Here is a 14,804-nt window from a genome sequence, read left to right as displayed (position 1 = left end):
CCTAGGCTCCAGAGAAGATTGGTTTATCCTTGTCTGTTGTCTCCTTGTCTGCTTCAGGACAGGCTAAGAAAGGCAGCAGGCAGCTCACGAGACCATGGGGGTCTTCATCAAGGCTCATTCCATAGGCAACAATCTAGCATCTCCTTTTGACAACAGTACCCTTCCCAGGTACCAGCCTGGTACATACAGATTACCTAACTCCCTGAGGAGAAACCCTCCAATCCCCTAAGCAGAAAAATTAGTGCTGCTAAATAATTTGTTTCCTACTTCCAAAGCCTGCAGGTGAAGATGCTTGCCAGTATTTATCTTCTCTTTGGAATCCCTTCAGGTCAAAGAGAATCTCCCTATCTGTTAAGTCAAATGCTCTAAGAAATCTTGTCTCTCCCCATTTCATGAGAGGACCAAATCACAATAAATGAGCAAATGTGCTCAGAGGCAGCAGACAGCTGGGGCTGCAAACCACAACGAGAACAGCTGTCCTTGGAGGGGGGAGCACCAGCAGCAGCACTTTCCTGCATTGCTCAATGGTTTCCTTTCTGTGATTCTGTAGGTCAACTTTTTATCAATACTTCACGTTAGAGCAGCTTCCCATGCCCCTGGCTGCTCACACAAAGCCAGTGTGCTTGGGGCTGTCAGGGAGCATCCCCATTCCTGCTGAGGGGGAGGAGATGTTGCTGGGTGGGGCAGGAAGGAGGAAGAAGGAGGCATCACCCATCTAACCAAGACATACTTCTCTGGTTCTCCTGTTTGCTTTATTATTGGCTGCTGACTAAATGATCTTTTAGGTCATCTGCTTACAGTAATAGGAGGAAATTAAATATTAATAATAGACTATTTCCCTCTAGACCACTCTTTGTTAACAAAGGATACAAGTGAAACAAAGCAGGCAAAATTATCAGCACACCATGCTCTTGGCTTTCAGGTACCTGAAGCTCTTGCAATTTCCCTCAGCCCCTTCTGGAGTTACAGATGCCCAATGTCCTGCACTTTTGCCTGTGTGGTCTCTCACACAAGTGCAAAACAGGGTGATGCCTGGTGTTCTATCAAGAGGCTCCACATGGCAGTCTGTCTTTTTCAGACTTTATCCACAACACCATTTGAGCTCTGACTGCAAAAAAAAACACAGGGCCAAGGACCTGTGGAAGCACAGAGCTTGTCTTCAGGTGGGGAGAGAAGTCTTCCTCCAGTGTAAACCCTACAGCAGGGTAAGGAGCTTCCTGGATTGGCCTGGCAGACTCTCCAGAAATAATAAGATGAGGACTTCAGCTTTGCTAAACTTGGTCTAACGTCCTCTTACAGAAAGGCAGCACCCTGTACCTTTCATTCCATGTACTTATGAAAGGCAAAGGGAATGGCTCTTCAAGGGTCTGTGCTGCCCCTGAACTTTGTCAGTCCAGAAATGGGGAAGAGGGACAACTTTCCTGCTTCATGTGCCTGTCTCTGCTGCTGCCCAAAGCTTCACAGCAAGAGCAGGCCCAGAGAATTTGGGTGTAAACTCTTTACCTACCAGGGAATTGCTACAGCCACCATTCTGCTGCAGCAGTGGCACAACAAAAAGCACTAGAAAAATCACTCCCCTCAAGCCTGTCCTTCCCCTCCTTTTCATACCCCATATCAAAATCCCAAACCAAAACCACCTAAAGAGTGAGAAGAGAAAGCTCCAAGGAGACCCTATGGTGGCCTTCCGGTATCTGAAAGAGGACTACAAGAAAGCTGGGGAGGGACTTTTGAGGGTGTCAGGTAGGGATAGGACTGGGGGGAACGGAGCAAAACTAGAAATGGGTAGATTCAGATTGGATGTTAGGAAAAAATTCTTCCCCATGAGGGTGGTGAGAGACTGGCACAGGTTGCCCAGGGAGGTGGTGGAAGCCTCATCCCTGGAGGTTTTAAGGCCAGGCTGGATGTAGCTCTGAGGAACCTGATCTGGTGTGAGGTGTCCCTGCCCATGGCAAGGGGGGTTGGAATTGGATGATCCTTGAGGTCCCTCCAACCCTAACAATTCTATGATTCTATGAAACCCCACTGGACAACAAGCAAAGGTGGTAACACAAAAGGGCTGCCTAATGCAAAGCCAGCATCTCAGCTTTGCCTCCTGCCCTCCATGTGGCAGAAGTGGATTCATTTTTCTTGCAGCAGTGGAAGAACAGCCAGGGACAGAATGCATTTGACCACTCTTTTCCACCCCACCCCCCCTAAGTGGATGTTATAAATGTTTAAAAGCAAAAAAACAAAACCACCAAACAACACAACACACCAAACCCTCACAGTAATTACTCCCATTCTAATGGTCACAAAAAGCCAGGGAGGGCAAAACTAAGTAAGGCTGAATGACCAGAAGTTAAATAAGCCTGATCAAACAAACAAACAAAGGGAAAAAGGTTTCCCTGTGCTCACTGAAGTCTCCCTGGGCAGCAGGCATCATGATATATTGCCAGAAGGCACAGAAACGTGCTTAACTTTTGAGCAAACCATTTGTATCCAGGATGATGTGGATTTATTTTTGGGAATGCCACTGTAGGTAAAAAATGGAGCATTTGGATAAGACTTCATAAATCAAACATGCAAAAAAATATATATAATTAAAACCATGTAGCATGGCCAGAAACAAGTTACTCCTGCCAGTGTCATCCACAGGGACCCTGAGGAGCCAGCTTTCCTTTCCTGCGTGAGGGAAGAACTCAGAAGCAAACTTTGCCTCCCTCCAGCCCTACCAAAACCAGCTGTGTTCAGACACATTTCCTTTGAGAACCAAATCAGGGAAATGAGGAAAGAGGATCTCTAGAAGTGGTGACCCACTGAGGAATGTTGGCAAGGGAGGAATTTGCTCTGAGGATATTGATCATGTTGCTAATGCATCCACTCTGGGGGGGAGGGTTAAAACTAATGGTGCAGGCTTCTCTCCAGATGGGACTTTACCCCTTGTTTCTGGACAGTTTGCAGACAGGTAGCTGAGAGCTGGGCACATTTGGTCATTATCCTGCATTTTATCCACTTGTTCCCAAACCCTGTTTGCCTCCTCTGACTTCAGGTTTGCTCTCCATCACACTTTGTGGTCCCTGCTCCCTTTACTTCTGCAGGTTCCAAGCAGTGTTTGTGTAAGCACTGCTAGTGGAAGGAAATTCACTTCAAATGATTCCCCAAATGTGCTTCCCTACTCTGATAAAGGCACTGTATAACCTGAACAGAGAGGAACAAATTCTACCTTCCTCTGAGCCAAAGAAAAGCCCTCACTGTGTTCACTCATCTGTGGCTCATACGCTGACCCCTCTGAGCAAGGGTTCTTACTGAGGACTCACCATGAAGCTCCCACTACCACCCAAGTGGCTTTGACTCATACCCACCCACAGTATGAAAAGCAGTCAAGCCTCCATTGGATTGCTAGCACAGCTCATCACACCCCTTCCTCTCCAACCTGCTCCCTCCTCTTACCAGTTTAAGCAGTGACACAGTGACAGCTCCCCGCCCGAGCTCCGCAGAGCCTGTCCCAACACCTGCAGAGCTCCTGCACACTCTGTGCCTGCACAGCCACCTCACTGGCTGCTATTTGCTCTCTATGGGCTGGTCACTTGTAGCTCAGTCACAACGATTCCCCCCTGCTCCCTGTGCCTTGCAATCCCAGCTGATTTTTGGCCAAGAGCCCCATTTCCTTCAGCGTCCCAGGTGTGTCCTGGCCCTTGCAGCCCCAGGCTGCGTACCTGGTTTGCCCAGCTCATTTCATCTCAGTTTGCTCATTTTCTGCCAGTGGAAAAGCATTTGGACAGGTGCTGGCTGTTCATCCCAAGACCAGGCAAAGGCCACAGCAACATTTTCTGCCTCCTGGGTTTCCAGCATCTTCCCCTTTTCCATTTCTCAGAGGTGCTTCTCCTGACCCACTAATGCTTATTCACTCTGACACCTCAGCATCCTCCTCCTGTTTCTGTCTCAGTCTCAAAGCTATTTAAGACATTCTTAGGACTCTGCCACCTTCTGAGGATGAGTTGTTGTTGATGCTCAGATGTCTTGAGGCCACATGCCCTTGCTTTGTGCCTCCCTCTTCCCTTTGCCATGGCTTGCACTGCACCTCTTGCCTTCTCACCCTCTGAGCCAGCCACACACACACACTACACCTTGCCAGAGGGGCTCAGAGGCTCTTCTTTCCAGTCCTTGATTATAATCCAATTTATGAAGAATTCTGCAGTGTCACTGCTCACTGATGCCGAGGTGTCAGTGTTTGGGTGGTGCTCTGAGGGCTCTGACAGAGTCCCTCCTTCATTTCCTAAGTGCCCAAGCTGTGGTGCAGCACATCCGCCCCACACCAGCCTGCTGCCTCTGCACGCTTCCTGCTGCCAGGCACTGAGCTGGGCTGGATGCAGCATGCAACTGCTGCAGCCTAGGGCACTTCTAGTCGTCCAATTCTCTCATTCTGCATAAAACCATGGTGCAAAGCCATTCATAGATCACTTCAGAAAACATGTTACTGGACTTGCTAGCTGTTTATGGGCTGGTGTGCTTGTCTAAAGCAGGCAGAAAGGCAAGGAGAGCTCACAAGAACCTCACTGCAAGGGAGGCACCTCTGCCATGCTTGGGAAGTGGCCCTCTGCTCCTAGGAAGACTTCAAATGGAAGTAATCACTCAAAGTTCCAGCTGTTTCAGTTCCAGTCATTTCTCAAGTGCATGACAACCACAATCCTCACACCTTGCTGAACAAGGACAGACTGAAACAGACTCCCAAGGCAAATTCCTTAGGGACTGTGGCATTTGATTCTAAACACAGAAGATGTGGATCAAGCACAGAAGGAGCCCAGGGAGCTACCCAGAACAGACATTCCCAAGTCTTCAGGGTCATTTCTTCCAAGTAGACTGTGCCTACCTCCTGCTTGCTGTAATCAAACAGCCAGGCTGTACTCTGGCTACATGGAGGAAATGAAGATTGCCCTTCAGAAAGGGAGCAGGAAAGACAACAAAAACTGTCTGCAGCCCATGAAGGCAGCTCCTTACCTTGCTATATCCTTCAGGAGCTGACTCTATATGGCTGTACCAAACTAGAAGAACCCCATAACTACACTGAACCCACCAGAATCCTCCATGTCCACCCCGGTGTAACTTCAAATGAACCCAAATGGCCAAGCCTTTGGATCAGCACTTAGCAAGATACAGAATGACACCACCCAAAAGATCCATGGCTTTCAGGGATTTTACCAAGTTCAGTGCCTTGGTTTTAACAGGCTCAGCTGCAGAAGCCTGATCTTTGAGAGGGAAGCCTCTTTGGAATCAGAGTATCTTAAGGGATCCCTGATTAGGTAGGCATTAGCACAGGCCATTATTTTTGGTCAAAAGTCCAGGCTGTAGAACATTTGAGAAAGTTTTGAGACTTCAGTATGCATCCCTGCACCTGCACAGGAGCTGCCGTGGTGCTGCTGCCAGCCCAAGCCAGTCTGAGGTTATTTCCCATCGTGCCATTGAACCTGGGCACTGATCTGTGGATTGGACGTCTGTGGAAACTGTAATTATTCACATCAGTTTCAATAACCTGCCTCTCTTCTGAAGATTGCATTAAGCAGCTACATACCCCTGGGAAATGTTTCTATGGAAAATCCCAGCCTGTGCCCAAGTGTATGGATCTCATCCTGAAACCCAAGTCATTGTCACCAAGTATGGTATTTAACAGTTTCCTTCCCTTAACTCCTTAACCTCAACAACTGATTCATCCCAGGCTCTGACAACCCTGTGCTGGGGAAACCTCACTAACCAAAATGATAGGTTGGTTTGGAAAGGACCTTCCCAGTGCAAGAGGGAGAAACAGGCCAATATCACAGGACAGGCAAAGAGCATAAACGTACATGCTCCCCTACCAAGAGGAAAAAGGACCAAAAAAAAGGAGGGAGGAAGTGAGAGGATAACTCAATAGACTAAACCACCCCCCAACAAATAGCTCCAAAAAAAGCAAAATCAGAAGAGACTCTGAGGTCTGAATACCAAATGAGGAAAAACTTCCAACAGGGAAAACTGCAAACCTCACCACTCCCAGAGGGAGGCATTAAAAGAGGAGTCAGAAATCCTCCTCTCCACAGCTTTACTCACTCTGAGCACGGGGGACCCTGCCCAGGAGATACTTATGCATGACCCCCAGCTGACACTGGCTCGGGCTGGCTTCCAGTGGCTCCTCCAGTGAACAATCCCTCTCCCACCCTCCCTGGAAAGCTGCTGAACAAGGATCTGTGAGCTCCTGGGATAAACACAGGGGACAGGGAGACAGAGAACGCTGTTTCTCAGATGGCTGGCAGATAAAACAGCCCCAATCTGCGAGTCCTAGAGGCCTCCTGAGAATGCCCAAGTGCCTTCCACCCTGGCTCTGAGTACAATCACAAATGCTAATCAACACAGACAGGAGCCCAGCATGTCATTCCTCACGTCTCCAAAGCCTCAGGAAAAGCTCCCTCCTTGTATCAGAGAGGGACAGGAAGACTCCCTCAACTTCTGTATGCCTTTCCCTCCCTCTCCCCCTCTCCCTGCAAGAAGTTCGACTCCCTGCTAACTTCTCCATTGTCTCAGGTGCATTGTTTGCAAATGTTCCCTAAAAACACAATGTGAAGGATTCTTTATTCCTGTTTCAGGTCTTTCCACATCCCTGTGTAGCACCTGGATGTTATCTGGTGACTGGTCAGTGATAAACCCACTGCATTCAACCCCTGACTTACCGCCTAAGATAAATACAATTTGTCTTGTAGCTGTCATTCCTTTCCAAACCCTGCCCTCCACCGCTGCATCTGTTCTTGTAACAAATTGTTACTTATTTTATCTGGGCCTGAAATCTCTATCTTTTCAAAAAATAAAAAAAAATCAGAAGAGCATCAGCAAGAGCCCCAGGACACACAGCAAATTCCAAGTGTGGCCTTCCTGGCACTAGGTTTACAGCTGCTTGGTGGGCAGGGAAGCTCCAGTACTCCTGCTCTTGTCTATCTCCTCCTATGGTATTTGCACATTCTTTACATAAGATACAAGGCAGTTTATCTGGCTGGGCATTTTTTGCCGTAATTATCAACCACCAAGAGCAATGATGAAAAGCATCCTTTCTCCAGAAGAAGCCATAAACTAAACTGATAAGGTTTGAGTTATCTCCTTGCATACAAGTGAATAGCGAGGGCTAAAGCGCTCTGAGCTATCACCTGAGCCTCTGCTGTCACTTCAGAGAGACAGGCGTCTCCCTCAGGTCCTACCCAGTCCTCTGCCAGCCCCATCAGGATGTCTCACATAGCACTACAAGTCTGTTTATAGCTCCCAGACCATGCCCCAGGCATCCTGAACAGGAAGGGACAGCTTGCACTGGGACACAGTGCTCATCCTGAGCACACCAGCTTCACAGAAGCCATCTTGCTGCACTCGGAACTCTGAACTCCCCTAAGCAGTTAGTGGCTCTTCATCTCTTCTCACAACTTCATTGCAGTCTGTTTGTGCAAGCAACCTAATCCTAACGTTGCAAGTGCATCAACACCTGAAGCCCACCCACCCCATCCTTCCCACGCTGCTGCACATCTCCAGCCACCGTGGGCTCAAGGCAGCCAGATTTCACCAGATCTGCTCCTTACTGAGTGCAGGATGAGGAGTGACAGAGATCACACCTTTGTTGCCTCACCTTCACCAAATACCTGCATTTGCTGGAGCACTCTAAATGTTCTTTGCTGATCCTCAGGCGGGTTGCCCACTGTGGTCAAGATGAAGAAAGAGCTACAGCAAAGGAGGTTCAAGCTGGATATGAAGGTGTTCCCTGCATGGCAGGAAAGTAAGGAGACTGCGCTGCAGGTCTTTAGGAGCAGGATGGAGAAAGAGCTGTCAGAAATGGCAAGAGCATAGCTGATCCTACTTTTGGGCAGAGGCATGGATTAGATGACCTGGAAGCACCTCCTGAGGATATGTGCCGTAACTGAGAGTCGCATTTGCCATCTGTCCCTTCTGCTCCACAGAGATCTACTGCAGATGAAAAAAAGCGCAATACAACCAGTAATTACTCCTGACACAGATGCAGCCTTTGTCAGGCATCATCTCTTCCTACAGAGGAGACTGGAGCCTTCAGAGGTTAAACCACCAGGTCCTCTTGCTCTCCCAAGGCAGAATGCTGCTGGGTCTTCACCCCTAACAGAGCAGCCCTCAATATTCAGTTACAAAGCTCGCTACTTTGGTAACTTTCTCTATCTTTTTAAAAGGAGCAGAGGTGCCCTTGTGTTCAGGTAGCTTCATCAAGGCTTTTCAGGTACACTTATGCAAAACCTGAAGGTGATCCATGAGGAAACCAAGATTTCTGGTCCTAAATAGCATACCCTGATGAAGGGGAGTATCTCAGTTAAGAAGCAGCTAGAGAGTTAATCGCCATCCAGATCAGATGGAGAGAACGAACAAGAAAAGCTGAAATCTGTTCAAGCTGAAGTCTGTTCAAACTGAAGACAAGGACAAACTTTGCAGGTCAGCAAGAGAGCTGCTGATAGCAGCCTTTGGGCAGGAAACCCCTCACTCACAGCTGCAGAGAGCTCTTAGAGGGAGCTTAGCCACACCATGTCTTGTCCCATCTCATGTGTAAAACTGTGGGTGGAAATGCCAAACTGAAGCGAGGAGCTGAAGCACAGTGAGAAGAAGTGTTTAGGTGGAAAATCTGTCAAGCCTTAGCCATCCTGCACAGACGAGAAATCATACAGTTGTCAGTCAGCCAGGCAGAAAGGAAGTGGTAAAGGGGGAGGTTTTCCCTCCACACCAGATGGATAAGCTGCCAGGCTCAAGACTGAAGGGGGTTTACTCGGCTGGCCAGCCCAGCCCCTTCAGGGAAACACAACTGAAAGGAAGAGTGAAGATTCAAACCAGCCCCTCCAACCCTCCTGCTGGACTGAGCTTTTCCCAGTAGTTCTTAAGAGGGCTTAACCACATGGCTCTGCACAAAATCCATTACTGAAGATTAAACAAAAAGAGATGAATGGCTTTCCAAAGTTGATTACATCCACACACACTAGTGCCAGCAGCCCTTATGGAAACATCCTATTACAGTACCAGCACAAACAGAAAGGCAAACACGGGAGAGCTGGCAGGAGGCTTCTCAGCTCAGATCTGCAGTGCCTTTTGTACCCACTGACAGAAAGACAGGGGCTCAAAAGACCATTGCTGGGCTGGCATCCCCTGACCTGGCACAGGTTGATGGTGATTCTGCTTTTTTATGATACCTATGGAAAGAGAGACAGCTTACAGCCATGTGCAAACTACACCACCACCATCTGACAGCACTGCTGAGGAGACCTGCTTGCCTTTTTTTTCCCCCTCTCACTGGACCCTGAAATAGGCCGGTTTTATTTTCTATATACACATTGATGTTTGGAGTTTGTACCCATGTGTTTTCTGTACAAATTCAGAGGCCCAGAGATTTCCTGGTTAATTCAGAATTGAATCCATTTGCCACATCACAGCGGATTTAATTTCCATAGTATTTTTGTGACGTGCGATTACATTTCTATTGACTTTTTTATTGAGATTGGAAATCAGCTCTTTCTCGCACAGATCTAATTCAATTGGACTATTCCTCACATCCCTGTTGGTCACTTTATCTCATCTCTTGGTACTTCACTCGGGCAGTATGCTCTGGGGTGTCTCTCTAAGAGCAGGAGCTGGCCGCGCTTGCTTTCTCTCTGTTAGTTTCTCTCCTGCAGAAGAATGAATTTATCAATGACTACACTTGGTGAGTTACACAGGTCTGAGACTTAGGAGCCTGATAAGAAACCTGAAAACAAATACATGCAAAGCTGCAGTTATCTAACAATTGACCATCTGCTTAGAAAAATAATTTTAAGTAGTTAGGGCAATTGTATTAACTGCTATTGACTAAGTGAGTCATGTGTTCCCTTTAAGTTAACCCTTCTCGCCTCTGTGGGCCCTCTGTCCAAGGCAGTTTTGAAGAGGGTGCTCGATCACCTTTACTATTTCCAAGCCACAGCTAAGCCTGCAGTACCTCTGCACTTAAAACTTACCCCAAGCTCATACTGCAGCCAGGGCACAAAAGAGCATTAAAGCTTCTGGGAAACTTCAATAACGCACAAAACCACACAGAAAAATCTCCTGCCAGGAGCATCGCATGTGAGGGCACCACACACCTGCTGCCTAATACACTCTTCCAGGATGGGCTGCTTGCACCTCCATGAGGGCAGGTCACCCTGGCAGGGTCCTGCAGCCCTGTCCAGCAGGGCAGGAACCCTCCTTACCCATCCTTCCAAGAGCTCTGGAGAAAAACAGCACCTTGCCGCCTGTTCCCCACTCTCTCACCTGCCCTCTTACCCGCCAGCACAGAGGTACTGAGCCTCTCTGTGACTGGCAGCTGCACTCGCAGCTGGCTACCAAGGCACAGCAGAAGGGAAGGGACAGCGCTGAAAAAACTGGCACCTACGAGGCAGGAATGAGGCTTTTTGAGGCGAGGAACGGGATAAGACCGAGCACAGGTTTAGTGGCACCTATTCAGTCCCTGCCCTTTTTCCCACGGCACGACTGCAGAGCGCAGGGAAAGCTCCTGTGTGAAGTTTGCAGGAAGCGGGCTGCTCCGGGGAATCGCTCCTTTATCGGAAAGCACAAACAGCAGCTGAAAGGCTCGGGGGAAGGCTGCGTCCAGGGGCACAAAGTACAGCACTTGATGTTTGAGGGAAGATCCGTAGAGCAAACATCCAAACATCTCGGAGCTGGGGGTGTGTCAGAGCCTGACAATCGGGAGTCAGCACGGTGAGCAGAGCACCGGCACCACGGCGGAAAATCGCCCTCGTCTTGCGGCAGGAGGTTAGGCGGTACCGAGAGAGCAGCGGGCGGCCACTTTTAAAACTCGCGGGAGAGGGACCGGGGCCGCCGCGAACACGGCGCAGGACGCGAGGGAAGTTGAGATGCCCGCAGCTGCTCCCCGGGACCGGCGACTGCCCGGCTCGGGATGAGCCGGCGGGGCGCTGGGGCCGCCCGCACCAGCTCAGGCAGGCGAAGGCAGCGAGGCGAGACCACAGCTCTCCCCGGCCAGGAGGTCCCGCTCCGCCCCGAGCCGCACACCGGGCACCCATCGTCCCTCACCGCGGAGCCCGACCACGGCGACGCCGGCATCACCCACCTGCCCTCGGGGCGCTCCGCCGCTCCGCCCGCGCCTCCTGCGCCGCGCCCGGCTGGCGAGTGGCGGTGCCGGTGCCGGCCCGGCGGGCGCTGCCCCGCCGCCGCTCCCGCCCCGCGGCGCCCTCCGCCGCAGGACGCGGCACCCAGCGGCGCGGAGCCGGCGGCTGCGGCTCCCCCTGCAGGGCGGCGCGGAAGGCGCGGGGCGGGAGCGGCGGCGGGGCCGGCCCGCGGCGGGGCGGCGCGGAGCCCCCCCGGCTGCAGCCCCTGCCCCGACGGGACGGAGGCGGCAGAGTCACGACGGGTCCCAGCGGCAGCAGGAGCAGCTGCCCAAGAGAAAACGAGGGCGGCGTGGGTACCTGGAGCTGGGCGTCCGGCAGCCCCGCGGCTTTACCTGGCGGCCGGCGGCAGGCGGGCACCGGCGGGCTCCGCACAGGCAAGGACACACCGGAACAGCATCTCGCAGAGCAGCTGAAGGAAAGACTGGCACTCACTTGGAGGGATCTGCGAGTGACAGAAATGGGCTTTTACTGCCCGTGATCTGCATACAATGGGAGAGGAAGGCTTTCTCCAGACATTGTTCTAAGCACCTACTCCTTTCCAGGCTGGAAAAGCCACCAGCCAAGGGCTGCACCAAATGGCACAGTGCAGAGATGCCCTGCTCGAGCAGGGACACGTTCACCACCTTCTCTGCTTAGCTGTCACCACTGCTCATGGAAAGGAAACCCAGTGCCTTACTACTCTGGAAGTGCTTTAGAGTTGTCAGTGAAGAGTTCACAGCAGTTCCACATTTCCCACTGAGTAGGTCTTTGAGGATCCCACCAGTGCACCCATGCCCTTCCTGCTGGAGCCAGGCCCGCGGTGGCCTGCCCCCTGGGGCTGTGCCAGTCCCCAGCCATCTCCTGTTCCTCTGCAGGAACAGACTTGGGGAACAACCATGACTCATCCCACAGCAATTTTGCAGTGGGGAGAGAACCTTGCAAGAATGTGAACCCACTGCTCTTTGTGGACATCATCTAAAGTTTTTCAATTTCTATTTTTCAACTCTACATCTTAGCAAGTCATTTATCTGCACGTTCCTATTGGCTGGACATTAAACAGGAAAAACCACCAGTGGGACTACACACTTCCCACCAACTCCACAGCAGATCCCAGCCTACAGCGAACAACAGCCAACCTGGACCTCCACACAGGGGACTGCCACAGCTTGGATGCTTTTGCCACACAACCCAAGTTACTGTTCCAGGATTCCCAGCCCCAGAACTGCTTTGGTCACACACACGGGAGCAAATGCATATCCCTGTGCCCCACAGGCAGCTGGCTCTGCCAGCCCTCTCAGGCAGCAAGAACATGAGTGATGCTGTGAGCTTTTTCAGTGTATCAAGAACGCAGGGAAGAAGCAGCAGAACCAGCACCAGCCACTGCAGCACCAACCTTAAAACCTGTGAGCATCTAAGCACCAGCAGCAGCACTGGACACTTGTGCTGCCCTCCACTCCACCCTTACCCGGAGAGGGCGGCAGGCTGGCACATGGCTGCCTTGCCTACAGGGCCCAGCAGAGCCCAGCACGCTGCTCCTGACACAATGGGAATCCTGCCGGGAGAAAAGAAAAAGTAGTTTTCCCCAGGAAGTTACAGAAGAGGCCGGAGTCATCTACCACACACCAGCATGCAGTGACTTGAAGGGCCACAGCTCTTGAACCAGCCAAGTGCAGAGAAAAAGCAGCAATGGGAGCCTGTGAGACATGGAGAAGCCTCCTGCACACATGCTGCAATATTGATATATTTAGAAGTACTGCTGCCCACGGGAGGCCTGGCACAGCTTTATAAAATGTGCTGGCAGTAGGATCAGGCACCACTCGTGTGATGGCCTCACTTCTGCCCTGCACCACAGGCAGTGTTTTCCCACTCCTAGTCAATATTCCATGAAATATTGTGGTTTGCAGCTGTGTCTGAACTAGAGGGGTTGCAGCATCTGTTCAGTGCTGCTCCTCTCAGGGCAGTGTCTCTATACTGTAGAGGTTGCCTGTCATCTTCGACCCAAATAGACTCTCTCACAGTGAAATCAATGAAAGCTGGGACTCAAAATACTTGCAAGGAGCAGGGATGCAGTTTCTAAATATGATTTTTGCTTCTGAATAGATTAAAAACAAAGTCCTTGCAGTTAGCTTCCTTCATTAAGCTATCAGGCTGGCTCCCACCCTCCACACATCATCTCACAAGTTCTCCGAGTCACAGAGGTTGATCAATGCCGTTTTGAGGGACCCCAGAAATCCTTCATTGGATATTTCTTTTCCCAGTTAGAACTCTCTTGATTTTTGGAGCTAATTAGTTTTAAGATTATTTGATGTGGACTATGTTGATTTTGTTTTCAAAATCAGCAAGGCACAAAAGATGCAAAGCAAATGCCCAAGTGGTTTCACAGGGCTGGCTGATAATGGCACCCTGACAGGCTTCTAATGTTTCCTAGAAATTACTTTTTTCCCCCTCATAAAAGCATTCTCACACCACTACCGAAACCACCAAACCACTGATCCCTTCCCTCACCAGCCACTCCAATCTGGAATTGTCCCCATTGCCACCTACTGGTTTTCTATGTGCAGCTGGGAATTCTGCAGTGCTTCAAGACGTCCAGGATCAGTATTAACACCTCCCAGAGCAGGCGAGCCAGATCCTCTCTGCCTTTCTGCTGCCCATTTCTCACCCCTGCCCAAGTCAATGTGTTGGTAATGAGCAGCTGCTGGCATGGGGCCTGGTTAGCAGCTGGACACACTTGCTTCCATCACTGCAGCATGGTCTTGAATTGAGCTGCTGCCTTGTTTGTGAATTATGGAATTCATTGGTTTGCTGTGATTTCTATGCTCTTGTCCCTGTCAAGTACCCAGATTGTCTTCAGATGACATTTCTCCTTGTGCATATTCACTACAGATTGTCCTTGTCTGTAGACAGTTCTACTTATACCCCCCTTGACCACTGGCCAAGGATGACAGCAAATGGGCAGTAAGGAGCACAAGCAGCTGTTGTGGGTTTGTGTTGTGTTTACGACATATGGAGGGACAGCAGTACTGGACAGTGCTAACTTTCTTTCCCTCCTTAGTTACTCACAGAGGAAAACCAGCATTACCACGATTACCAGATGCACTTGGAGAAGGGATCACATGAAGAGGTGGGCTGAAGCTACCAGAAAATAAACCAGCTTCCAGCAGCCTCAGCAGCCATGGAGATGGTACTGCCACACACTTAGAGCTGGCTGCTGGCTCAGGCTGTGAGCTGAAAGCTATCCAGGACTGCAAAGAAAGAAACGAAGTTCTCCGATTCCCCTGTATGCAGCCAAGAAGGGCTTTTTCACTCCTGAAAAGCAGAGCTGCAGTAACAGCCTGGGCACTACCTCTGAGCTGAACAAGCCAAACATGAATTTTGGGCAGCTGGAAAGTAGTGATAGGAGACCATCTGCACTTCTCAGGCTTAGCTCAAGTAGTAAACACTACAAAGACTGTGTAGAATAAAGGCTGAAATGCCTCCTTCGAAAAGATGACAGCAAGGTAAAGCACAATTGAGTTTCATCAGTCATGGAACTCACCCTTCTCTCTGCTGAGGCAGCATTGGCAACAGTCTGCTTGGACACCTCAGTGATGCCACTGTGAATAAAAACCCAAATCAGCAGCAAGATAGAGGAAAATCATATTGATGTCCTGAGGCTCCTGTGTGAGGGACTGAAAA

General features: G+C 50.3%; 1 protein-coding gene across 2 annotated transcripts in view; it reads right to left on the bottom strand.

Annotated features, from left to right (window-relative positions):
* The window catches only part of ADORA2A (adenosine A2a receptor), a 33,780-nt gene extending 22,605 nt beyond the window's left edge, over window positions 1-11,175 (bottom strand). The window contains exon 1 of one of the 2 annotated variants that reach the window (XM_068157244.1): window positions 11,090-11,175. The gene's annotated coding sequence lies outside the window, so the exon portion shown is untranslated. The remainder of the gene's footprint in view (window positions 1-11,089) is intronic. The other variant, XM_068157243.1, reaches the window with a different exon arrangement.
* Between the last annotated feature and the right edge of the window lie 3,629 nt (window positions 11,176-14,804).

The sequence above is a fragment of the Melanerpes formicivorus genome, unplaced genomic scaffold, assembly GCF_026170545.1.
Source record: "Melanerpes formicivorus ecotype bairdi unplaced genomic scaffold, bMelFor1.0.p_v2 SCAF_36, whole genome shotgun sequence".
Lineage (NCBI taxonomy): Eukaryota > Metazoa > Chordata > Aves > Piciformes > Picidae > Melanerpes > Melanerpes formicivorus.
The sequence above is the reverse complement of the archived record's forward strand: the minus strand, read 5'-3'. Positions and strand labels throughout refer to the sequence as shown.